Source organism: Hypanus sabinus, chromosome 17, assembly GCF_030144855.1.
Source record: "Hypanus sabinus isolate sHypSab1 chromosome 17, sHypSab1.hap1, whole genome shotgun sequence".
NCBI classification, from domain to species: Eukaryota; Metazoa; Chordata; class Chondrichthyes; order Myliobatiformes; family Dasyatidae; genus Hypanus; species Hypanus sabinus.
In genome coordinates this window covers 58,958,365-58,986,185 of record NC_082722.1, presented here as the reverse complement: position 1 = coordinate 58,986,185, position 27,821 = coordinate 58,958,365, and the positions used below count along the sequence as shown (strand labels likewise).

At 39.6% G+C, this 27,821-nt stretch overlaps 1 protein-coding gene across 1 annotated transcript in view; it reads right to left on the bottom strand.

The window, feature by feature from the left end:
• cdh13 (cadherin 13, H-cadherin (heart)) overlaps positions 1 to 27,821 on the bottom strand; it is a 1,114,907-nt gene that overhangs the window by 674,492 nt on the left and 412,594 nt on the right. The window lies entirely within an intron of this gene.

The window sequence follows — 27,821 nt, the reverse complement described above, 5'->3', positions numbered from 1 at the left end:
CATCAAGTTCAGTCTGTGTCTGGTCTTTCTCTGGAATATTTCCTTTGCTTGCTGTGACAGCCTAAGGCCTCCTGAGATACTGTTGTACATACTGATTAAGAAAAGTGAGCTTGTTTCATGCTTAGTGTCACCTGTGAGCTATACTTGTGATCTTGTCATTCCTTTCTAGGTTTTGTTATTTGTGCCTTATGAAGCCCAGTTTAAGGCAGCTCCAGCACCACACATCCCGAGGAAACAGAACCATGCTCTGAAGTTAAAAAGAAAGCTCAGAATTGTATAAACTAACATGTAGCAAAAATAATGATGGACCCTTTCCTGCTGGCAAGGAAGAAAGAAGCTATGAGTCATAAATAAGGGATTCTGCAGATTCTGGATATCTTGAGAAAAATGCACAAACTGCTGGAGGAACTTGGCAAGTCAGGCTGCATCTATGGAGGGGCAAAAGCAACATTCGGGGCTGAGACCAAGGTGTGGTACTTGTCGGTGTTACAGTGTTAAGTGTTTTGAGGGAGATCATATGGCAGGGACATGTGAACAAGGGAGCCATGTAGAGAGCAATCTGTACAGAAAGCAGGGGTTGGGGAGAAGGGAAAGATGTGTTCAATGATAGGATTCTATTGGAGATGGCAGAAGTTATGGAGTTTAGCATTTATTGGCATCTCAATCAGAGTGAGCATCACTTTCAAAGACACTAACACATATTCTTGGTATTATTTTTAGTTGCAGTTTATGTTCTGTACATTTGTCAGTTTGTCATTTATGTATGGCTTTTCATAAAATTTCGATTGTATTTCTTTTTTGCTCTTCATTTTGCAAGAAAATGAATCTCAAGGTAATATATGGTAACATAAAGATATTTTGATAACAAATTTACTTTGAGAATGGCAAGACCCGAAGGTGGCACTGCATTGCATCTTTAGGTTCAGTTCAAAGTTTCACTAACCTTAGAAATCCATAGACCTGATGGTTAAGCAGGAACCATCCCAGAACTTGTATTGCACAAAAAAGCCATTGTCATGAATGTTCTGTATTTATTATTTCAGTAACATTTTAAATATATTATAGACAATAGATAATAGGTGCAGGAGTAGGCGATTCAGCCCTTTGAGCCAGCAATGCCATTCAATGTGATTATGGCTGATCATCCACAATCAGTACCCCATTCCTGCCTTCTCCCCATATCCATTGACTCCGCTATCTTTAAGAGCTATCTTTCTTGAAAATATCCAGAGAATTGGCCTCCACTGCCTTCTGAGGTAGAGCATTCCACAGCTAGGCAGAGGATTCCACAAATTGTTTGACTAAGGGTTCTTTAGTGTTTGTATAATTCATTATGGATTAAACAGTACCATGCAAAAGTCTTAGTCATCATAGATATCATATAGTTTCAGATGGAAATGCTGACATTGTCAAACTGTACAAAAATCATGGGCTACTGTAGTGATTTTAACAATTACCATGGCATCTCTCTTCTTAGTATTGTGGGGAGAGTGTTTCCCATGTCATCATTGCACAACTTCAGAGCTTTGCATCCAGAGCCTAACCAGTGCAGGTTCAGAGCAGACAGGTCTGCAGTGGACATGATCTTCTCACTGGGCCAACTACTGGAGAAGAACCAAGAGAAGCAGAAGCGGAGTCTTAAAGATTGGCTGCTCCACCCCACCCCCCCAAAGACTGTGCAGTATCACATCATCCTTCCACAAGGACATGCACGGCACTGTCTGCTTCAATGGAGCAACTTCTGATACCTTTCCAGTGAGCAGTGGAGTAAAACAAGGTTGCATCCTGGTGCCGACCCTCCTTGAAATCTTCTCCATGCTCCTTCACTATGCTTTCTCAGACTGCACTGAAGGCAGCTACCTTTGTACAGAGCTGATGGCAAGCTACTCAACGTTGCTGGCTTACACCCCAAGACCCAAGTCAGGACAGCCCTCATCCGCGAGACGCTCTTTGCTGATGATGCAGCACTGACATCACACACTGAAGGCCGACTCCAACAACTGACTAACCACTTCGCCCACACCTGCAAGGAGTGTAGGTTAACCATCGGTCTGAAGATGACAAACATCATGATCCAGGGAGCAGAATCTCCCCAAGACGTCACCATTGATGGTTATTCTCTTATTGTAGTCGACTCCTTCACCTGTCTAGGATCAACTATCACCAGCTCCCTGTCCCTCGAAGCAGGGGTGAACAGCAGCATTGCCAATGGTGCAGATGTCATGGCCAGACTGATCAAGAGGGTGTGAAACAACAGACAGCGGACATAGAAGACCCAAGCTGTGTGCATAATAGGCTTCTGTGCTCAGCACACTCCTCTACATCATTGAGGCTTGGACATCATATGTAAGTCAAGAGAAGAGGGTAAACTTGTGCAACTCCTGCAGGAGAGAATCACCAACACAGAGGTTCTGCAGTGGGCTGACACTTCCAACATCCATGCACTACTCAGCCACCAATGTTTAGGCCAGGTCAAAGGGATGGGCCAGGGACGCTTTCCCAAGGACATGCCGCATGGTGAGCTGAGTGAGGGTTACTGCCCACAAGGAAGCGGAGGCTACAGGACTGTCTTCAAACATGACATGAAGCTGGCAAGCATCGACCACAACATGTAGGAGGAAACAGCTGAAGACCGGACAGGATGGAGGGCTGCAGTCAAAAGCGGTGTACATTGTGCTGAGATAGCAAGGACCAACATGCTCCTCACAAGGGAGCCAGAAGAAAAGCCAGAGCTACATCACCCAGAGCACTTTCCTCCTTCAACTGCACCCGCTGTGAACAAGACTGCTGCTCTACAGTGGGACTATACTGCCACTCCAGAAGGTGCAAATAACCTAAGTACAATCAGAAGAAGCTCATCTGGTCCCTCATATCATCCGCAATAAAGCAGCCAGTGAGCGAGTCTGCATGAAGACCAAAGCAATTCTTTTCAAGGTTCAGCGGAGCCCATGGGCAATGCCAGTGGTACCAGGAAGAATGCATCTGTCAGGATCTGTGGTGATTTTAAGGTCACCATCAACCCATGGTCAAATAGATCAATACCTGTTGCCCAGGAGAGAAGCTATTTTTGCAAATCTTCCTGGAGAAAAACACTTCAGCAAAGTGGACTTAGAAGAGGCCTACCTACAGATGGAGATGGAAGATTCCAAAGTGTTTCTCACCATAGACATTCACAAAGGCTATTATAACTATAATAGGCTTACTTTTGGAGTATCATCTGCACCTGCACTCCAACAGAAATCTATGGACCAGGTGCTGTAAGGCTACCCAGGCACTTGTTGTTACCTGGATCACACCATTGTTATCAGTAAGGATGACAAAGAACATCTCCAAAATCTCAAGCAGTGATTAAAAAAAAAGAAGATTATGGGCTTATTGCACAATGCAACAAGTGTGAAATCTTTAAACCAAGCATCACTTACTGTGGTTGACACACAAGAGTGCTGAGAAATTTCAATGGTGGATGCTCCAAGGCCAAGGGATATAGCTCAGTTCCGGTACTTCTTACTGTAACGGGTTCCTGCCTGATGCACCATCAATAACTCTCTCTGAGACGTGAAGGCGAGATATCGGCTTTTATTTACTGGAAGAAGGAACAAGCAGTGGATGACCACCGTACTACATCCTGGAGACTGAGGGCTGGGCTCAGGCCTCAATCGCCTTTATACCGGGGTCTGTGGGAGGAGCCACAGAAGCAGTCAGCGGGGGGGCGTGTCCAGACAGGTATATGTAGTTCACCACACTGCCAAACCTGACTACTGTGTTCCACCCCTTGAACTCATTACTACAGATTGGGAAGGAATGATAATGGACAAAACAGTGTGAGGGGGCTTTCCAACAGGTAAAGAAAATGATGATATCAGACACCATAAACAAACATTGTGATCCACATCGTCGAGTGACGCTTGCCTGTGGCGCCTCCCATTGGGGTATGGGTGCGTTCATGTCACACGTTATCAGTGATGGAAGTGAACACCCCACAGCATTTGTATCATGGTCCCTAACTGCTGCAGAGAAGAATTGTGCACATACTGACAGAGAAGCCTTGATTCTGGTTTGCGATGCAAAACGTTTCAACCAGTACTTGTACTGGAGAGAGCTTACCCTCATTACTGATCATCAAGCACCCGTGTGCATTTTCAATCCAAAAAAAGGGTGTTCCACTAACAGCGGCATGAATGAAGAGATGGGCTTTGTTTCTTGGAGGGCACAAATACAAGACTAATTTCTAAAGGACAGCTAATCACGGAAATGCTGATGAATTATCCCATTTACCTTTGAGAAAGGAAATAACTGAAAATTTTACAGAAGAGGACACTTCTCTTAACATATTCTCCCTAATGCAAATTAAGTCTTCCTACTATGGCAGAGTTGATCCAAGTGTAAACCAGAAAAGACCCCACACTGGTCTTTTCACCACAGATCCTGACAGACGCATTCTTCCTGATACCACTGGCATTGCCCATGGGCTCTGCTGAACCTTGAAAAGAATTGCTTTGGTCTTCATGCAGACTTGCTCACTGGCTGCTTTATTGCGGATGATATGAGGGACCAGATGAGCTTCTTCTGATTGTTATTGCACCTTCTAGAGTGGCAGTATAGTCCCACTGTAGAGCAGCAGTCTTGTTCGCAGCGGCAGCAGTTGAAGGAGTAAAGTGCTCTGGGTGATGTAGCTCAGCTCTACAGGGCCACCCAAAATGGCTGGAATTTGCCCCAGAAACCCCATTTTCCCAATTGTTACCAGCGCCAGGATGACGGAGATTGCCTTATGCAGAGATTGCGAGTTGTTGTACCGACCAGACTGAGAGCAACAGTGTTGGAGAAGCCGTATACTAGTCATCAAAATTAAAACATTGAAGATTTGCGAGACGGCCTGGGATACATCAGCAAATCAAGCAGCTTGCCATGCACTGTCTGAGATGACAACACACCCAGAAGATGCCAAAAGCACTGGCTCTAAGTACTGTGAAAGGCATGCATTGCTTTGCAGAGGATTCATGTAGACTCTGCAGGACCATTCTTGGAAGTAGTGGATGCAGAAACAAAGTCACCAGAAGAGTTCCCAGCAGCCTCTACTACAGCCTTGCACACTGCTGAAGTGTCGAGAAGCTTCTTCTCAAGGTCTGTTGTTCCAGAACACTTTGTCAGTGACAATGGACCACAGTTCATTGTGGAACTATTTCAGTCATTCCTGGAAATAAATGGAATAAGACAAGCAGCTGATTGGAGATCAGCCACATGAGACGGTGAAGCTCACTCAGGTTCTGAGTAGAAAAGGCATCAACTTGCAGCAGCTTGGTATTTTGAGCAGCCCAGTCCTAGAAGGAGTATGCAGGGTAAACAGCCAAGGCAAATTGAGGACTCCTCAAACAAGGTGACTCAATGTTTCACTCCCGGGCAAGCAGACCTGGAGAGGGACTGCACAGGTGATCAAAAGAGTCTACTTGGAAAGATTAAGGACAGAACAGGAGCAGTCTCCTACACAGTGGAGATTGCATCAGCTGTAATCTAGGGGAAAGTAACCGAACATCGGGTACACCTTTGGACTATAGAAGGAAACCAGAGCATCAAGAGGAAACCCACGATTTCAAGGGAGACGGCGCTAATTCCATTAACAGCATCAGAGATCAGGATTGAACTAGAGTCACCGGCACTATGAGGCAGCAGCTCGACTAGCATTAAGTATTATATCGAACATCTGCATGAGGTCAGATTCTCTCCAAAAAAAAATCATAAATTTGATTTTAAAAGTCATCAGCTTCCTGCTGATTCCAACATGGAAATAGAAAGTACTTAAATAAATGTTTCTCAGCGGGTGCTGCAGAGAATCATAGAGGCCTTTGTATTCTGTTGAATTGTACGTGGAAAACTGATAGACCTTAAAAAAACACTGTCCCTACTGTTGCCACTGAACAATAAAACAGAGGATAGATTTAGTAGTAAGATATACAATATGACTGTCAGACTGTGTGGCCCATCCACTCATTGGATCTCTTTCCAGATGGAGTCCCCCACAGCTGGTCACCCTACGGCACTGAGAGGCGGGAGGTGAACTGTGGAGAGTGGGATCACAGTAATATGCACAGAGGTTGAATATAATACTGCAAGCAAAAAGGTATTAACATTTTTAGCATTGAAATAGGAACCCAACAGCTGTTCTGTTCCAAACATCAGAGACAGAATTGAGACCTTTAATTTGCATCTCACTGTGGAATTAAGGCTGGCTTTACTCTATAGTTTCAATGTCATAATTTTGATTGTTCAACACAAAGGAATGGCCAATATTTTTTTTACTAATAAATATTGATTCTCTTGGTTCCAATTTGTGAGAATAAAACTTTTTGTTATAATGTAAATGGAAAAATAACCTCTTTATAGGAAGAGCTAATGTTAAATATTGCTCTTAGCTACAATTCAGTAGGGATGTATTCCATAGAAATGTACTAACCAGAATCTCTAAACATTAATATTTTTCCAGGTTAATTATACTCTAATTGCTTGGAACTACAAGTTGCAGATTTAAATGTATACTCTGCACATATGATGTATTGTGCATATAACTAACTGGAATGCTTAACTAAAGTAAGAGGTTCAAAGATTCATTGCCAGCTGTTCAAGATGTTGCAGTAAGGGTAAGGATGCCAATTCTGTTCAGAAATGAGATTGTGGGTGAGGACAAGGTGAAGGGGGAAATCAGGGAGATAGGCTACAAACTATTAGTAAAGAGATGGCTGGAACAAAGGAACCTGATATTGATGAGAGAGCTGGAACCTTCTTGGCCTATGTGCAGAGTATTGCGAACAATGTGAAGAACAAGAGTGGACTCAGATCACATCTCCAAGAGTACTAACTACATATGTTGGTGTCACTATTCCATTAATCATTCATTGTCTCTGGATCAACTATGCATTAAAATCCACGTAATCTATCAGTCCGAGAAACTCTCCTCAGAGATTCAAGGTCACATCAAATAAAAATGTATCACATCAGACTCCAGGTGGTGATTGATTGATCCACAACCGAACTTACAATCCACATGAAGTGAATGAAATTATATAGCACGACTATCTCTGGCTCTATCTGCTTAATCAAATAAACAGTGATGCAGTAGTCTTTGTGCAACTTTCCATTTGCTGTATTGAAAAACAATAAAAGAGAAGGCATTGCCCGAGATGGAGCACTTCATCTATAAGGAGCAACAGGATGGACTGCCTTTATACACACCAATTATTTGAATTGCTCTTGGAGGGAAGTATGTTTCATCAATTTGTATGTGACATGAAATTTGGTAGCAGGGAATTACATTGATCTGTTAATAAGTTGAGCAGAGAAATGACGAATGGAACATAATCCCATTTGGTTATATCTTATTCAAGTTTAAGTTTATTGTCATGGGCATAGATACACAGGGTATAAGCACCATGATTTTAAAGGTGACCGGAGGAAATTATAAAAGGATGTGAGAGGTTTTTTTTTTGAAAACACAAAATAGCTTGTGCGTGGAGCACCCTGCCAGGTGGTTGGAGAAGGTACATTCAGGACATTTAAGAAAATGTTAGATAGGCACATTGATGATCGAAAAATGGAGGGCTATGTAGGAGTGAACGATTAGATTGATCTTAGAGTAGGTTAAATATCAGTACAATATTGTGGGCTAAAGGGCCTGCACTGTACTCTATGACCAGCATAGACATGGGTGGGACAAAGAGCTTATTTTCATCCAGTATAATTCCATAACCCGGTGACATGCCAGGAGATATTGATCTGTACACCATTCTTCCAGTTTTGTCACATCTTCTTACAGGACTCTTTCACCAAAGATGATTGTGCCAAACTCACCATTAGTAGCCACAGTAAAACTAAATATGTTGGACATTAGATATTCCTAAGAGACTTATGCAGTCTTGTTTCAATAATAGGGCTGAATTATTACTCTCTGGTTAAAAGATGATAAAAAGGTATCTAAACCAGATTAGTCAAACAGAGATGCCACAATCTGCATTAAATTAGATTTCCCAAATGAAGGTTTTAGATACAGACCCTTTAGCCTTTGAGTCAAATAAGCTATAAACAGGGGATTCCTGTGCCAGATATCACACAATGAATCCTCTGTCACTCACCAAAGACTGACAAGTTTGCAATGAACTAGGCAATGTTTTTGATCAATACTGTGAAAGGAAAGACTAAGGTATCATTATTGCAAGTAATGCAAGTCAACTGGAACTAACAGCAATTCTCCACCATTCTGCTTTGAAACAAGCTGTTGATTTCCCAACCCACAGCAAACTCTGTAGATGTCACCGCAGTACATGTCAATAAGGTGCTTGAACTGCCGTGCAAACAACATTGTAGCTATTGGATTCTACGAATAGTCCTACCTATTTCAAGCCTGTTAACTTTTAATAGCCTGCGGAAACAGGGAATTCAAACACTGGTAATAAAGGAAGGAGTGGAGGAAATGATCTGATAGTGGTGGAGAAACCAGAAGCCACTGCAGAAATCTGCTTCAAGGTGCAAAGGGACTGGAGAAAACAGGCTACACAGAATGCAAGCATCATTGCAGCCATACAGGAATCCGGCAAGCAGCTGTATAATGACATCTCTCTGCTTGTATTCTAGTGGCACAGAAGGAGAGCCCCTCACAACCAAAAATAGTTTTTGGATGATCTAGCCCACACAGTCTGGTGTATGCCATCACTGGAAATTGTTTGCCTTGGCAATTACCTATCTGGCTCAGTGTTAGATGTTTTCATGTCCTGGACTTTTCAAAAGGCAAAGTATTTTAAGAATAAACGTCAAGTCCATTTAGCAGTAAATATTATCCAATCAGGCTGCAAATATCTGCAATCAATTGTCATCAGACACAAGCCTCCTATCTTACTGGTGTAACAATATGTCAAGGAAGCTTATTCACTAGTCTGTAGAAGTAATGAGATGTGTGTGCTCTCCTGGAAGCAGCAGTACTTCCTCTAACACCTTGTCTTCAATGGACCTCCGAAGAGCAGATCATTGACTTCCTACGTTTGTACCTATACAGGAGAAGGCAATGATGGTTCTGCCAGTCCTGTTGCGGGCTTGCTGCAAACTACTATACGGTTAGTGTAGTTTCTGCCAGTTCACCTCTTGCTCCTGGTGAGGTAAGAAAACACCATTGGTAATCAAATTGCTCAAAGCTCTAATTTAGATCAGATCAAAAGGTCTCCAAAACTGTTAAAACTCTCAGCTCAGCTACTTTGAACAAACTCTTTCACCAAAGAAGCAAAGCCTCAGAATCAATCATGCACACCTCAGCTAAATCCCTTAATTACCACGGTACTCCGAACTTCACATCAAAAAACTATAGACCCAATATCAAAAAGGATAAAGTAGCATTATCATCACTGAAATTGCAGGATCAACAATCCTGAAATAAGCAACCCGTCTCTTCCCGTGTCTTCATAGCTCATAAGTTCCATTCAATGTACAAGTTGTTGGGTTGGAACTTCTTTCTTAGTATGCTGTCAGAGTCCTTGGTTTTAATCCTCCTGTCTTTTCCCAAACCTAAGTGGGTCTAAAATTTTAAATCCATTTAAAATGTCTAACTGGATTTGCTCATACGATTTATCCTCGCACATTACTCTTTCAAAATTTCCCAAATAGCACAGAGTATCACTAAGACAGCTTCCAGATTACTCATGCCAAAATAAACAAATTGCAAAGTTTAGAACTTCGCATTCACAAAGCATCAGACAAGAAAATTAAGTGTATGAAACATAATTAAGATGTACAAAGGCAAAACCACATATCAGTATCACAGTGATACTCTCTAAAGCACCAATCATTAATCACCAGTAGTATGGCTAAGCTACTACCAATGGAAATTATTTGTGTGGTATATTTTAACTTCATGCTATTAAAGTGCTCATGTTTTTCTTTATTGCTGATTTGTTTATTTTTCCTCTTCTTCCCCCCCCCCCCCCATCTTGAGTATGTTTGAAACTGATATAGAAACAAAGTCCTATTTGATCATGGTTCACTTAAAGAGCATGCAACTCAAAATATTCACCTTCTTTTCTTGTACGCAGCTGCTGTCTGACCCACTCAGTATTTTCTGCTTTTAGGTCAGAATTTCAGTTTGTTAATTTTCAATAAATATATTACATTTCTTTTTCTCCTGTTTACTTTTTTAACATTACACAAAACTCTAAGCAGTTTCCAACAGCTGGAAAAATTGAATTTATTATATTGGTTGTAAATGGCTTTTATGGAGAAGTTGATCATTGATAGAGGAGTGAATATCTTCACTCTTCATATCACAAAGTTTTGGATGATAGCTGAGCCAACTAAACATACAACAAATAAAAAGCATTCTGAATTAAAATCACACTTTTAAAAAACTGTCTTAAGTATTACAAATAAATATTATTAGATCACTTTAATTTAACAATGTAAAACAATCAGATATACCCAACTTATTGTAAGGATTCAAAGTAAAAGTACATACCCCTTTTTCAGCCACTCCTCTCCACTGAATTAAATGGTCATTGAACCTACATTAGGATTACTCTGACATGAATTCAATATTTCCCAATGTAGTTACTAGGAAAAGCAGCAAGTTAGCATTCCATTGATGGTCACAGGTGTACTTCAGGAAGTTTGGAGTTTCCAGATTTTCCTATTCTGATCTAGCCCTATCCTTGACAGAAATAATATTAATATGCCTCAATGCAATTCTTATTCCAAAAAAAATTACATACTTTTCTTTTATAAACTCAGTGGTAGCTTTTGTCATATGAAGTAGCCCTCTACCAGCCTCTCACTCTAAGGTGTCAGTGTGTGACGGTCTCTCTTTTTCCCTCTTGTCTGCTACTTCCAGAGCACTCTGCATTTGATGGTCTCTCTCCCCATCTTGCTTGATACTGCTGGAGGATTGTGCTGGAGTCCTGGATCTTGGGCAACGTTAAATCGACACGGTTTGTGGATTGGACTCTGCACTTCAAGTTATGATGCACTTCTGGTGGTTCCTTTCTGTTTGTTGCTATTTTGGGAGATTTTGATGGGGGGGGGCAGCCTGCTGATAGATTGAACTGAGCTGAATATGTCTGGACTCTTGAATTTATGATTTATATTTCACTCTTTTTTTTGCCATTTGTGTGATTTCAGTTTTTTTTGCACGTGGGGGGTGGTGTTCTCTGAATGCATTCCATGTTTTTCTTTATTTCTTGGCTGTCTGAGAAAGATAAATTTCAGGGTTGCATTCTGCATACATACTTTGACAATAAATGTAATTTGAATCTTTGAAGTTTAGGTAAGTATAGCAAAAATGTTGGTAATTTATTTTAAGCATATTTTTCCACAATAGGTAGTTACGTACTCACAGACTGCTAGATTTTGATGAAGTGGACATATTGGTTGGATACCAAGATGTGGTTGAATTTGGCCTCTACATCTCCAACTTCTCAAAATGGACTGCTTATACATTAGCATCCAAGCTAATAAACGGCAGAGGAGCAGTGCATTACTCCACAAAGATGAAGATTGATACAAAAATTTTATGTATTTTGGAATGCAGTAAATCACTGCCCTCACTTCCCCGCAACACTTTTTCATTTAGTCAGAGTGATTAATTCTTAAGCAAAAGCATTTCATCTACAATTGACCACCTCCACCTCTTTTGTAAAATATAACAAACAATGAAATCCAAATTTAATACAAATTTTCATTCAATGCGAAAGAGAATTTGGCTGCATGAACTTATGGTCAAACATAGTGCATAATGTTGGCGTGTAAACTTCTGTCCATCGGTGCTGGAGACTATGAATGCTCCAATTGCAAGTATTGAGCCTGGTTGCCAAGCAATTGCAGGTTAGGTGCAAAATCAGGAGCAAAGCCATTTGTTTTTTTTTAGCCAGGCCGATGACAAACCTCCATCATCACAGTAATTGACAATTCAATCAAGTAATTGAAGTGATGCCTCCCAGGCCATACAAGGGCAAGGCCGTAAAGTTTCACTTTATTCTACCAAAGCTTTGTTTGAGAATAGTTATAGTTTGTTCTCAAAGCAATCACGTACTGCAAAATAGGATCTGACAGTGTGATATATCTTTGTAATTTAAATAGATTGCTCCTGCTTCACACAATATTGGGAATCATTCTGAGTCCTGCTCACACTTCCCCTTGCTTAATACTGAACTGAGGGAAGGATGGTCACCTTAAACCTGCCACTCTGCACCAGTAATAAGCCTTAGATACAACCTTCTCATAGTAGTCATCTCAAATGTAACAGACTGGGTATCAATCATACTTGTATCCCCAAGACTCAAATAGCAAAACAATTATTGCCAAAAAAGTGGATCATTTTGCGCTGAACCTCTTGAATCATTTGAAGATTTCTCAAATTAATTTTGGAGAGGGCCTTCATATGCAAAGTGATGGGCTTTTCAAATCTTTTGTGATCATTAAAAAATTCAAACCCAGCACCAAAGATAACAGTACTAATGCACTCTGCCATCTAGATCTTCGGTGCTGCTTGTTTTTTTTGTGTGTGTGTATAGCCACAAGAGTTTACTTCAACATGACTGCAATTTGCAAGTAGTATACTGAAGGAGGATTGCACTGATCTCCTAACTGGACGGAGAGCAACACTGTAAAAGCTAAAGGAAAAACTAACAGCTTTGATTCCATTCCAGATGAACAATGCCATGCCAAACAGCAGGCTCTGTAAATATGCACATTTGTATAACCAGTTGATCTCAATTACCAGTTTGACAGATATTTAAGTAGAGTCTGGGTCAAACATGCTTTGCTCGGTTTCACTTTGCCTAAGTTCTAAAGAGAACCAAACATGACAAGTTTGGCACTGTTTCTGAGAAACTGCAGAGCAGATCTCCAGAAACCAAAAATCAGAGGGGATCACGTTAATGCAGAGGACTGAGATGCGGAACATATTCATCATAATTGAAGTACATTTCAATATCTGCATGAAAATCCCTCTCTCTCCAAATTTTCTCAATTTTGCAATATGGTTCAATGGTGTTTCAATTACATTGTGTGCATACAGATCAATACTCACATTATTCTACAGATGCACAGAAGAGAACATTCTAACATGCTGCACCAATGCATGGCATGGAAACTACACTGCGGCAGACAGGAAGGCTCTATAATGGGTAGTCAAAACCGCCCAATAGATCACTGGTACCACCCTACCCACTGTCAAAGGCACAAGTACAGAAAGGTGTCAGGAAAGGGCCAGTAACTTCATCAAGGATCCCACCCACTCTGCTCATGGACTATTTGTTCCACTGGAGCAGGCTACGTAGCATCCATGGCAGGACCACCAGATTCAAGAACAGTTACTTTCCCCAAATAGTAACACCCCTCCACACCTACAAGCACAAGTACATTATCATTTCCTGCCAGAGTCACCTTATGTACAATACTCTTATGCCTAGCATCACCTTATGGACATACAGTCAATGTATACAAACTATCTTATGTATTGATATATATTCTGTTCTTTTGTGTTCTTTATCTGATTCTGTTTATTGGGCTGCATCAGATCCAGCGTAACAATATTTCATCCTCCTTTACACTTGTCTGCTGGAAATTACATCAAACAATCTTGAATCAATGTTATCAAGTTAAATTGATTATCAAAGTAAATTTATTATCTGAATATGTATATGTCATCATACGCTACCTTGAGACTCATTTTCTTGCAAAGGAAAATAAAGAAATACAATGGAATTTATGAAAAAATGTACATAAAACTGATAAACAAATGGGCAAAAGACAAATTGTGAAATAAAATATAAATAACACTGAGAACATGAGTTATAAAGTCCATGTGTACTTGTTCCTTCCTTTCAAACAACCCTTACAAACAACAAACAAACTGCTGGAAAAAGACAACACATCATGTAGCGTCAGTGGGGGTAAAGGACAGATGTTGCTTGCCCCACTGAGATCATCCAGCAGCTTGTTTGGTGCTCCAGATGCCAACATCTGCTGTCTCGTGTGTCTCCAGCCCTCATCAACAAACCCTGTTCTAAGCAAAGGAATTAGGTTCAGCTTTTAAAAGTCTTCCCTGTAACCTAAACCAGACAACATGCTTATGAATCTGCGGTGGCCTCTGCCTCCTAAATATCCTTCACATAATGTGGATTTAAACACTTAAGTACTCCAAATGTGGTCTTATTGAAGAAAGTATACATTCTTCTCCTTCAAAAACATGTAACTCAACAAAATTGTGTCTTTAAGGAATTATATTACTTAATGATCTAATGAATTAGGCAATTAGAAAGAAATCTGTTCTTGATTGTTAATTAGTTCATTATTGTATCTACCAGCAGGTGTTGAGAAGACTGCAGTCCTCCATTGTTCCTGAATCTCCTGCCATTCCAAACTCTGCCAGCTACTTTGGTTGGTAATAAGATGTGTAAAAGATGCTGTGAAAGCATAATGTGTGTTTGGACAAATGAATCCATTTAAGTGATTTTATGTTATCTAGTCCTCACATGCAGAAAGTTAAGTTTCACTCTGCTGATTATAAGGCTTCAAAGCAAATTTACTGTGCTCAGCAACACTGACAATGAGAAACTGCTTGTCATTTGATATGAATTAGCAATTTTAGGAGGCAATGAGAATTGTTATTTCCATCAATAGAAAGTATCTCATGATGTTATTGGAAATGTTCCCTTGATGCTGGCATTGAGTCATGTTAGTAGGAAATATCACGTCAACCTGATGAAAGGCCTGTTGGCAAATGAAAAATTATTAAAAATATTAGCAAATCCCCTAATATTCTATGCCTTACAAAATCTCTCCTTTTTTCTGTTTTTTTTTCAGATGTGGCTCCATTACCTGAAGTAATAACTAAATAATCAAAATCATATCAAGGACTTCAGCCTTTAGATTTGGTCCTGTATATTATATGCATGTGTCTAAGGAGGCTATAATACATTGCAGTGTGGAAATTGCTTGCCGATCAAATACAAAGTTTGAAAAGTAAGATTGCTATCTGATATATTAAGCAATCTATCAGAGAGCCATGTTTTACCTTCCCCTTTGACTTAATAATGTCTAATATATGAAAGAACTCTACTTAAAATGTTGCAGCAAGTTTGGTTACAGGTAATCAATACTTAATATTTCTTCTCTGAGGATCATTAGCTCGTTGCAGTGGGGAGACTTGCGAGTTCCTGAGACCTCCAGCCATGGCAGTAAAGTCAAAGGGTAGACTCCAGACAAGAAGAGATTCATCCAAGACCTCAATGGTGGAGCTGACGGAAGACAATCACACATCACAACAGCATTGAAGGACCCCAGTGGTCTTGCCACTGGACTCTGACACTGATCTGTCATGGTTTCTTTGGTAGCTGCCCATGCATCAGCCTCTGCAAGTAAACAAAGTTATGCATAGGTATGCTCCATTCAGGGAATTCACCCTAATTCATGGATTATGTGAATCTCAGATCAGCCTCTACCTGAGAACCAATCACAAACAACCACTTTGGAGAATATCATACACAATTTGAATGATCGCAAGACTACTACTACATAATATTGCTTTACTCTTTGAAATATTGTGTAACTGGAGGCCACTAAGTCTGTAAATGATAATAAAGCCACACATTACCATAAACATCTGCTTATTAACTCCCAAAATGTTGTCACCCTTTATATTACTGAAGATACAGGATTTTCCAGGATCAACACTCAAAACCTTTACAATAAATGTAGCATAGTTTCAAACAGATTAAGGCCCATAGCCAGTATCATTACTGTACCAAACTTGATATTTCCTCATTTTTACATTAGCATTTCTTATTATTTCATACATAGTTTTGCAGCATGGAAATAAAGCTTTTAGCCAATGGGGTGGGGGATGTGTGTGTGTGTGTGTGTGTGTGTGTGTGTGTGTGTGTGTGTGTGTGCTTGTGCGCATGCGCGTGCCCTTAACTCCTAGTGGAGTTGTTGGGGCATCGTTTTGAAAAGCTTTTTGCACCAATCTTTTTGGAGATTGTTCATCAGACGGCGTATCTTGGGCATCTGAAACCTGGCAGAGCCCATCTCTGTCCAATGAGGCCACGTTGACTATTAAAATCCATTTACATTGATCCTACACTATTCCACTTTTAATCATCCCAGATTCTACCACTTATCTACACATTAGGTGCAATTTATAATGGCTATTTAAACCATGAAATGCTTTCTGAAACCATCAGTAATCTATGATAATTATAAAGAATCTGTATTGTGCCTGAGCTTTTAGAACAGAGGTAAGGAGAAACGTTCTTTTAGCCAGAGTAGCAGCAAATCTGTAGAATACTCTGCCAGATTGCAGTGGAGGTCATGTTTTTAGGTATACTTAAGGTGGAAGTTGATAGTTTCCTGATCAGTCAGGGCATCAAAGGATATGTCAAGAAGGCAGGTGTATGGGGTTGAGAGGGGTCTGGGATCAGTCATGATGGAATGGGAGAGCAGACTCAATGGACTGAATGGCCTGATTTTGCTCCTAATATCTTATAATAAATGATAGCGGTATTGAGATTATATAAATTGGTTGACAAAAATTATAGTCATGAGGTGAATCTTAAAAGTGCGGACGGTACTCTAACTCTTGTCTCTGTCAAAAGATCCAGAAAAATTCTCTTACAGAATAAAAAATTCAAAATATGCAAGATTATTATGCGACTGGGATTAAATACATTATAATTAAGAAATAATGCTTTCCACCAACGTGGCTTCTGTCAAGTGTGCAAATCAACCAACTGCCCCACTTTTTATCCATAGATCTGATCCACTTTCATGAATTCAATATTGTATTCAATTTTCCCTTAAAATGGAGTGATTTCTGTAATCAATCAACTGTGAATTATTTTTCAACAAAGTATGTACTTCCTTTATCCATAACCTTGAAGAGTACAAGCAATTCAAATGAGGAAGCTGCTGGGTATTTCTGGGCATGAATATTTTGTAAGGTAAATCCAGTGTTCGTGCTGTGTTATAATGAGGCTCTAGTATTGGAGGAATGCTGCAAGAGGACTCGAGATACAGAAGACAGGCTCATCAACTGATTCATTTTTAATTCTTTCATACGGTCTGTGACCTGAAATATAAATTGTTTCTCTTTCTAAAGATGTGGCCTGACCTTCTGAATATTTTTCAGCTGGTTCTCTTTTTATTTTAGATTTCTAGCATCTGCAGCTTTTTTTTAATGTTCATGTTCATGATTCAGGATTCAAGAATCATTCTTGATTCATTCTTCAGCATACAAGTGTAAAGGAGAATAGAATGATTGTAATTCCAGATGCAGCATAAGTAAACTACAAATAGAAAAGCAATCCTCTAAAGCACAATGTACAAGTAACAGTAAAGTGGCACTGTATGCGGGATAAAGGGTGCTGAGGGGTTATGGAGAAGACTGGCCGAAGTGGAAGGAATGGTGGTGGGGTGTGGTGAGAAAGGTTAGTTGGTGGAGGAGTTGATCAGACTGATAGCTTCAGTGAATTAACTGTTTATGAGTCTAGTAGTACTGGTGTTGATGCTGCATAGCCTCCTCTCTGATGACAGTGGGACAAACAGTCTATAAGCAAGGTGGGTGTGATTCTTCATATTGGTGGCTTTTTCCTTCTGTATATATATTTGTTGTAGAGCCCTCCTGTCCACCACAGTGAAGATCCCACACCATACAGCAATGCAGCCTGTTATGATTCTTTCAGCTGTGAGTATTGATATGCATAATACAACTCTCTTCAGATGTCTCAGAAAGTAGAGGCATTGGTGAGCTTTTTGAACAGAATAAGCAGAATTCCTGTGTTATAACTAATGTAACTCAGCTCTATTTAAAGGTCACAGATGTGAATTATTTACTGATTCTCTTTCCACAGATACGGCCTGGCCTGCAGAATTTTTCTAACATTCTGTTTTCATTTCAGATTTTCAGCAACTTCAATTTCTTTTTTTTTAATTTTCAAACCTTGAAGATTGTTTCTTTCTACATGAAAGTCAATTTTACCATCATCTCAGGTGTTATGGCAAAAGATACTAAGATGCTGCAGGTTTTCAATAAAATATCAAGGAAAAATAAATCAAGATTCATGCCCATGCTTCCAGTGCAGTTCAAGGGCTCAACAATTTGGCATGATCAAAGGAATAGAGGTTCAGGGAAGGTTTGTGCAAGTACTGCTGGGGTGAAATGCTTTGTTACTCAAGATTTTGGACCTGAATGGCTTCCTTCCATGCTTTTATCTTCCATTCTTCCACCCCCTTCCCTTCAAGTTTGCAGTCTTAAAAGGTGGGAATTCAATGGCTGTGTACAACCTCAGCATCAATATTGTAGTCTACAACTTGTGAACCACTGAAGGATTCAACACTATTTTCTCAGACACAAAATTATGTATTGCAGACTTGAATAATTACAGTATTTTAACTTGTATTCAACAAATGGTGTTTGTACACACCTTGTATGCTTGAAAAACTGCATTTTATGGATACCAAACACAGTTTTGTTTATAACATCTATGCTCATAGATGACTAAGTTTTGATGGCTAATCTTTACAAATATTTCTTATATTAATATTGTTTTATAGAAGATACATGATGCTGGGCAGCACAGTAGCATAGTGGTTAGCATAATGCTTTACAGAAAAGGTGACCCAGCTTGAATTCCTGCCGCTGCCTGTATGGAGCTTGTACACATTCTCCCCTTGACCACATGGATTTCTACCGGTGCTCCCGTTTCCTCCCACCATCCAATGATGTACTAATTGGAAGGGTAATTGGTCATTGCAAATTGCTCCATGATTAGGTTAGGATTAAATTGGGGAAATGCTGGGTGACACGCCTAGAAGGGCCTACTTCACGCGGTACATTAGCAAATAAATAACACTGAGTAGAAAAAAGTGAAATACTCGTATTGTGCACAATGTTAGAGTATTGCTCAAATCTAGGCATTTCTGAATAATGAGTTGGTGATTAGCCACCCATGACTTTGATAATTTGATCCTGGAATCATTTGATTAAGTCTCTGTAATTGGCACCTGTGACAAGACTAAAAGAACATTGCTTATTAAATCATATGCATTCATTATATTATAACAGGAATGAGTGATTAAATTTCAAATTAAACAATCGATGAATTATGTACTTCAAATTTTCAAAGTTTAGTCTCAATGCCCCAGTCCTAATAATCTGGAAAATGTGGTCAGAACTCCAGTTCCTTGGAATATCAGTGAGCAAAGCAACCCTCTCAACTAATTATGGTTGCTTATTGACTCGGAACTCGAAGCACTCTTCCCCCATTCCCAAACAAACTAACACAGAACAGGGCAAACAGGATACACTCTGCGCCAGTGAAGCAGAATCTGGAAAAAAAAATCAAATCAGTATCTGTACATGTGGGAAGGACTAATTGTCATTTACCCAGGAAAGTAATACAAGCTTCCCTCCAGGGATACCAACTAACTTGCTGAATATTTGAAGCTTCTGTTTTTCCTATTGCTCTAGATTAACCTTGTTTGAAAAATAATTATATATGCCTCTCTATAACTAGATCTAAGAAAAGTCTAGGAGAGATATACTCATTACGTCACTTCCACTGGGAATAATTAGTGATCTGTAATTGCAGACAAACTGGTCATAGATAAGATGCAAATTCCCATTCTTTCTTCTTAGTGAGCAGAAATGTAACTCCAGCACAACGCTTTGGTTTCAATATAATGAAAAAATTCAACATATACAATATTTCATGAACTTCATAAATATTGTTCATTTACAGGATAAGTCTGTCACTGACAAGACCAACATTTATTGCCCTTTTCTATTTGTCCTAGGCGGCGAGCCATCCCAAACAACTGCATTCCCTCTGTAGAAGGATATTCAAGGATTTAGACTGAATGATGAAGTTTGCCTTTCTAAGCGGGTATGACACATTAATAAGAGGGAAATTTCAAAGTGGTAGCTTTCCACACGTGCCCCTTCCTCATGTTCATTTTGCTGGCAACAATTTGGGTTTTGAGACCTGCTGTCAGAATGCCCTTTCTTACTTAGAACAACTACAAACAGAAGCTGCTAGTGAAGGACAGGAAGGTGGCTATTATTCAAGTAGGCAGCTTTGCTCTGAATAGTATTATGATTTCTTGAGTGTCATCGGAAGTGCAATTATAGTGTTCCATCATATTCTTGATGGTGGTGAAAGGCTAACAAGTCAGGAAATAAATCATACACCAAAGGAAACCCAGCATTTAACCTACAGTCATAAGATAATATTTATGTGGAATATGCAGTTGAGTTTCTAGTCAATGGTGTCTTTCAGGATATTGATTTGGGGGACTGGGCAAGTTGATTAGATGTTCTCTCATTGAAGATGCTCTTCCTTAGGCGCTTTTGTAGTGCAAACACCACCTGCCTCATAATAGCCTATGATACGTATTATTTTAGATTTTGCCACATACGTACTGCCCAATTTTCATAACTCCATTTCTGATTTTGATGAAGCAGCTGCAGACTTGTGGGTAAAGAACAAATGCTGAAGAACTTCTATGCTGTGTTTTTATTCATTTCCAGCATCTGCAGATTCACTCGTGTGCTGAAGAACTTCTGACTTCTTGTCCTGTATTTAAGATTAATTTCTTTGGGAAAACACAACATTTCCCTGAACACCAGACTTTCTTTTGTACAGGTTGTACCTTCCAGGGATGGTATGACCTGTACAAAAGGGCTGGGTTACATCTAAACCCGAGTGTGACCAATAGCCTTGCAGGCAGGTTTGCTGAAGCTGTTTTGGAGGCTTTAAACTAATTTGGCAGGGGAAGAGAATCGGAGTGATAGGGCTGAGGAAGGGGTATTTGGTTTGCAATCAGAAACAGTGTGTACTGAGACTCCTAACAAGGAGAGGCTGATGATCGGGTAAAATTGCAGTGAACAAGATGAGTTGCAAGAAAAAATGGGGATAAAAATCAAAAAGGGTCATGAATACAGTACTGAAGCCAATATGTTTGAATGCACACAGTATACAGAACAAGTTAGATGAGCGAGTAGCACAGTTACAGATTGGCATATATAATGCGGGCATCACTGAGTCATAGCTGAACTATTATAGCTGGGAGCTTAACATCCAAGGATACACGTTGTATGACAAGGACAGGCAGGAAGGCAGAGAGGGTGGGGTGGCTCTAAAATCAAATTAGAAAGAGGTGACTTGGGATTGGAAGGTGTAAAATGCAAATGTAAGGGAGTTATATGCATACCTTCAAACAGTAGTAAAGTTGTGGTCCACAAATTACATTTGGAAGTTTGAAAATGCATGTCAAAATGGCAAGGTCGTGATAGTCATGGGGGATTTCAATATGCGGGTAGATTGGGAAAATCAGGTTGGTGCTGGATCCCAACAGGTGGAGTTTGTAGAATGCCCCTGAGAACTTATTCTTGAGCCCACTGGCAGATCAGCTCTCCTGGAATGGGTGTTGTGTAATGAACCAGAATTGTTTGGAGAGCTTAGGGTAAAGGAACCCTTCAAGTCCAATGATCATATTATGATATAATTCACCCTGAAATTTGAGAACCTAAAGTGAGATGTATTACAGTGAACTAAAAGAAATTACAGGAGCTGGCCAAATTTTATTGGAAGGAAACACTAGCAGGGATGACAGCAGAGCAGCAATGGTTGGAATATTTGGGAACAATACAGAAGGCACAGAATAGATACATCCCAAAGAATAAGTATTTTAAAGGCAGAATGACACAACAGTGGCTGACAAGAAAGGCAAAGCCAATATAAAAGACAATGAGAGGACAAATAATAGAACAAAAACAATTGTGGAACATGAGAGAATTGGGAAAACGGAGACACTACTTTCCCTTATTAGGGAGAGAGAGAGAGAGCCTGTTGTATGTCGAATACCGGGGGAACAAGTAGTCTTTAGGGTACTGCAAGTCTGTGTCTTTGCTGTTGCTTTGCTCACGCTTGAATGCAGTGATGGGTGCCAGGTGCCGATGCATTTTTGCCAGTGGGGGGAGAGTGGATCATTGCTTGCAGCTGCTTATGCGCAGGAGGGAGTGGAGCTGGGGGGGATGCTTTGGGGTTCTAACATTGAACTGTCATTCATTTTTGGGGGTACTCCTTTATTTTCACGGGTGGTTGTGAAGAAAAAGCTTTTCAGGATGTATATTGTGTATATTTCTCTGACATTAAATGTACCTTTGAAACCTTTGAATCAAACAGAAGGTAACAAAGTCATAAAGGAAGATAAGATGAAATACAAAGGTAAGCTAGCCAATGGTATTAAAGAGGATACCAAAAATTACTTCTCATATATATAGTGTAAAAGAGAGGCAAGAGTAGATATTGCATTGCTGGAAAATGATGCTGCAAGAGTTAGTAATGGGGACAAGGAAATTGCACACAAATTGAAAAAGTATTTTGTATCAGTCTTTTCTGTGGAAGGTATGAGCAGTATGCCAGAAGTTCAAGAGTATCATGGGGCAGAAGTATGTGAAGTTGGCATTAATAAGGAGAAGTTACTTGGAAAACAGGAAGGTCTGAAGGTAGATAAATCACATGGACCAGATGGTGTACACCCCAGGGTTCTGAAAGAGGTAGCTGAAGAGAATGTGGAGGCATTCGTGATCTTTCAAGAATCAATGGATTGTGGCTTGGTTCCAGAGAAGTGAAAAATTACAAATGTCACTCCATTTTGCACAAATGGAGAGATGCAGAAGAAAAGAAATTATAGACCCGTTAACCTGCCCTCAGTGGTTTGGAAAATGTTGGAGATGATTGTTAAGGATATGGTTTAGAAGTACTTGGAGACACATGATAAAATAGTTCATATTCAGCATGGTTTTCTTGAGGGAAAGTCTTGCCTGACAACTATGTTAGAATTCTTTGAAGAAATAACAATCAGGATATATAAAAGGAGAATTGGTTTATGTGGTATACTTGGATTCTCAAAAGGACTTTGACAAGGTAACACATGAGGCTGCTTAACACATTGAAAGCCTGTGGTATTACAGGAAAAATACTAACATGGATAAAGCATGGGGTGATAAGCAGGAAGCAAGAAGTGGGAATAAAAGGAGCCTTTACTGGCAGGTGCCAGTAAAGTGGTGTTCCTCAGGGGTCTCTGTTGGGACCACTTCTTTATGTTATATGTCAATCAATTGATGGCTTTGTTGGAAAATTTGCAGATGATACAAAGATAGGTGGATGGGCAGGAAATTTTGAAGAAGCAGAGAAGCTGCAGAATAACTTAGATTAGGAGAATGGGCAAAGAAGTAGCCGATGAAACACAGTGTTGGGAAGTGTACGGGCATGCTCTTCAATAGAAGAAATGAAAGCATAGACCGTTTTCTAACTGGAGAGAAAATACAATAAACTGAGACACAAAGGGACTAGAGAGTCCTCATATAGGACTCCATAGAGCTTAATATGCAGGTTGAGTTGGTGGTGAGGAAGGCAATGGCAATGTGGGCACTAATTTCGAGGTGGCTAGAAGATAAAAGCAAGGATGTAATGTTGAGGCTTTATAAGGCACTGGTAAGACCTCACTTGGAGTATTGTGAGCTGTTTTGGAAAGGATGCGCTGACATTCGAGTGGGTTCAAAGGAGTTTCATGAGAACGATTCCAGGATTGAAAGGCTTATCATTTGAGGAGTGTTTGATGGCTGTGTGCCTGTACACACTGGAATTCAGGAAAATGAAAGGGAACCTCTTTGAATGCTGAAAGGCCTCAATAGAGTGGATACGGAGAGGATGTTTCCTATTGTGGTGGAGTCTGTTACCAGACGACACAGACTCAGAGTAGAAGAATGTCCATTCAGAATGGAGATGAGGGTGATTTTTTTTTTGCTAGAGAGTGGTGAATCTGTGGAATTAATTGCCACAGGTGACGGTGATGGCCAAGTCATTGGCTATACTTAAGGCAATAGTTGATAGATTTTGATTAGTCAGGGCATGAAGATAAAGCAAGAGATTGCGATTGAGAGGGAAATAGATCAAACATGATGAAATAGCGAAGCATACTTGATGGGCTAAATGGCCTAAACCTACTCTTATATCATATGGTCTTATGGTCTAAGACACAACTATGATTTCTGAGCAGTTCCCCGCCCACCTCCCCCACCCCCCAATTCCCAATGACTTCGGTTTTGGCAGGTTTCTTTATTGTAATGCAGGGTCAAATGCTAACTTGATATCACATCCCCTCTTGAATTCAGCTCTTTGGTCTTTGGATGAATCAATATTGTAATGAAGTCTGAGGCTGAAGGGGCAACCGGCACAAAAAGCTGAAGGAGCTAAGCAGATCAGACAACATGCATGATCAGTCAACAGTGAACCATCAACTATTCATTTCCCTCCATAGATGTTGCATGACCTGCTGAGTTCCTTTGATATTTTTATGGCTGTTGATCAAGATTTCCAGCACCTGCAGAATCTCAACTCCAGGGCCGAAAGCTCCTGATAAAGGTCAAATTAAACAATGGTAAATAAGCCTTGTTGGCAATTCTGTTGACACCAACCTGCAGGTCATTATGAGTAGACAAACAATCAAAATTTGCTTTAATGGATCCATGCTGATTTTTGGTCATAAATGCCAATTTTCAAATATTGTCAGTGACTAATGGTGTTGTAACATTCCCAGAACATTTTGATTACAGAGTTGCCCAACTCCAGACTTCAGCGCTTGAACCAAAGTGTTGTCTGGTCCTATTGTCTCTAGGTTGTATTTGGTGTTCTCAGCCATTCACTTTAGCAAGTTCTAGATCTTTACTCCTTGGAATGCATGAGAATGAAGGATGATTTGATAAAATATTTAAAATTTTGAGAGGCATGGGTAAAAGAGGATGGTAATGGTCTTTTCCCCAGAATAAGGGAGTCCATAACTGGGGGCAGACTGTACATATATTTGGGGGGATAGGGGAAAGATTGCATGCCCTCTTTCACACTGTTACTGTCGGAAGGAAGTACGGAATCTTGTAAGTACATACTCAGCAATTCAGAAACAACTTCTTCCCTACCTACATTCAATTTCTAAATGGACATTGAACCCATGAACACTACCTCACTACTTTTTTTTAATCTCTGGAATTACAGTGTCATGGTAGCATTACACATGCACAGATATACAAATATTAGAAGAGAAGAAAGAAAGAAAAAAATAAGTTACCTCAAACAGTCTAACAGGAGGGGGTCATCACTTCCCTGGCTATAGGTTGAATCATTATAAAGCCTAATGGCCGAGGATAAGAAATACCTCATATAGCACCCTGTTCAGCCAAGGGGCATGCAGAGAGTGAGAAACATTGTCCAAAATTGTCAGGATTTTCTGTAGGGTCTTTGATTCTACCACAGACTCCAGTGTTTTTCCCCTGTTTAATTACCATTGTACTGCTGCAATAAAGTTAATGAATTTCACAACATGTACTGGTGATATTAAACCTGATTCTGAAATCTGAGGGGAAACTATTTCACACAGAGAGTGATGAATATATGTAATGAGCTGCCACAGGAAGTACCTGAAAAAGTACACAAGAATAATTTAAGAAGTAATTTGATTGGCACATGGAGGGACAAAGCATAGAGGGTTAGAGATCAAAAGCAAGCAGTTGGTGCTACCTGAGAGGGCACTGTGGTTGGCATGAACTCATGGGGCTGATGGTGCTGTATGTCTGCTGCTATGCACAATGATATTGATTCTTGGTTTATTATGGAGTGGAATGAGTTGATTAAAAAAGTGGTTTCTCTGAGGGTAGTGACCTCCTGAGGAAGCCAAGGCTCTGTACACTTCTATGCTGGTTGCAAATGTGTCAACCTTGGCTTCACATGTTGCATGCTGCCATCATTGAGGATCAAGTATATTTGGACCCAGCTCCTCACATTAGAAGTTTATAAAATTCATGACCTTTAAAAATGAAATTTGATTGAAATGCTCTTTACCATGGATGAAGTCCTGTTTTGTATCAATGCCAGATGAGCATCTCAATGAGTTTGTGTGTTGATGCTCCCAGCATAACTTTCTGTGTGAATACGAGCCGGTTCCCTGGCTGGGCAATTATACAGAATTATGTGAAACATTGAATGGATATCCATTCAAATTGTCAAATTTTGATTTTATCTTCTGCTCAAAAATGTTAATGAACATGAAAGATGTAGATTATCTACAGACTAGGATAAGATCTAATGAGAACGTACAGCACATTTCACAAATAAAAATGCATTAAGTCAGTAATTTAACAACCACTGTCACTTGAACTGAACCCTGAAAGAAAATATAAATACTGAGTTCATTTAATTCCCATCATTGCAAAGCAATGGGAAGGCAATCTTATTTGTGCAAATAAGACTACAATTCCAAGACAAAGTAACCACTCAAGAACAGAATCAGTGTCACTGCCATTTGTTAGCTAGGTCACTGATTTTCCACTTCTCACCCTAAATGGAATAAACATTAAGTAAGCATAAAGCAAATTGCGACTTGAGAATCAGGCACAAATTTAGCTCACAGTTCAACCGACAACCAAAAGGGATGACACATTCTTCCTGTCCAACTTCATGGTGTTTTAAAAATTGAACAAAATAGAATTTTCATTATGAACCTCCTGATGTTAAAGTAAATGTCATTATTCTCAGTACAATTCTTCAGTCACTATGATTATTTTCGATAGCTACATATTTTGTGCCAGAACAGATTTTGGCCTCAGCAGTAAAAAAAGTGCCTAAATGTGTCCTCTTGCCTTTTATATTGGATGGATTTTTTTTAATGCAAGGACCAGTTTGATTTTTAAGCTGTTGTACATGATTTGATTAAACAGGAGTTACTGTGTGAGAGAGGCAGGAAAGAAGACAGAAAAATCTTTAAGGAAATGAACATCAGTTTCCATAATGAGCAACCAATCAGCAGTTTATGAGTGACTGGCATTTAAAGAATCTGTCCCATTATTGCAGCAATTAAACAACTTCAACATTTTATTGTAGTCAAAAAGAAAATCATAGCCTCATTTACTTCTCAGTAAATAGATAACACCTTAGTCTACTCTGAGGCTAAGTACTTAAAGAATCATATTTAAAGAAACAGCAAATTCACAAGCATTTTTCGGCACTTCCTCGCCTTCTGCACTACTTTTTCAGTCATTTAATTCCCTCACTGAGTCCTTTCACCTCGCCACCATTCCATCCGAGATGAATCACAACGTTTTCTCAATGGAGAGAGATTAGGAGGTGTAGAGGAGATAATGATAAGGTTCAATGTACACAAATCTCAAAAGGTATTAAAGGCAAAGAAATTGCCTAATAGAATATTGTCCCTCAATATGAGGGATTGAAATTGTTTAAAAAAAAATTGATGCCTAAGTAGTATTCAGATTTGAACTGAACATATCAGGTGTATTGAATTTATTCAGGCTGCCAAAACTCAAATATATTAATGGTAATTGGACTACATAGTTTTTCCCCTGTTTTAAAATGATTTTTACCTAGTGTAAATCATGTCAGCCACTTGATTATATCTCACCAGTCCAGTGACCTACCACTTTCCATCATGAGTCAGCTTTACAATCCCAGCATAAATAAAACTATGCTAAACTCATCCTATTTCAAACTAGTACTTCTGAAGAATACTTGTGTAAGCATATTTTATCCTAAATACTCCAATGTGATCATTTTCATTAACAATAATTGTGTTCACAAAAACACTTGTTTCTGCAGATTACAATATCCTGGCTCTGCAATTTTTTTTTAAAAAATCACATTTTGAAATTCCTTTTGATCTTTGCATCTTTAGAGACATGAATTATAGAACTAAATATGAGCTTGTTTTGTTCATTTTCTATCAATATT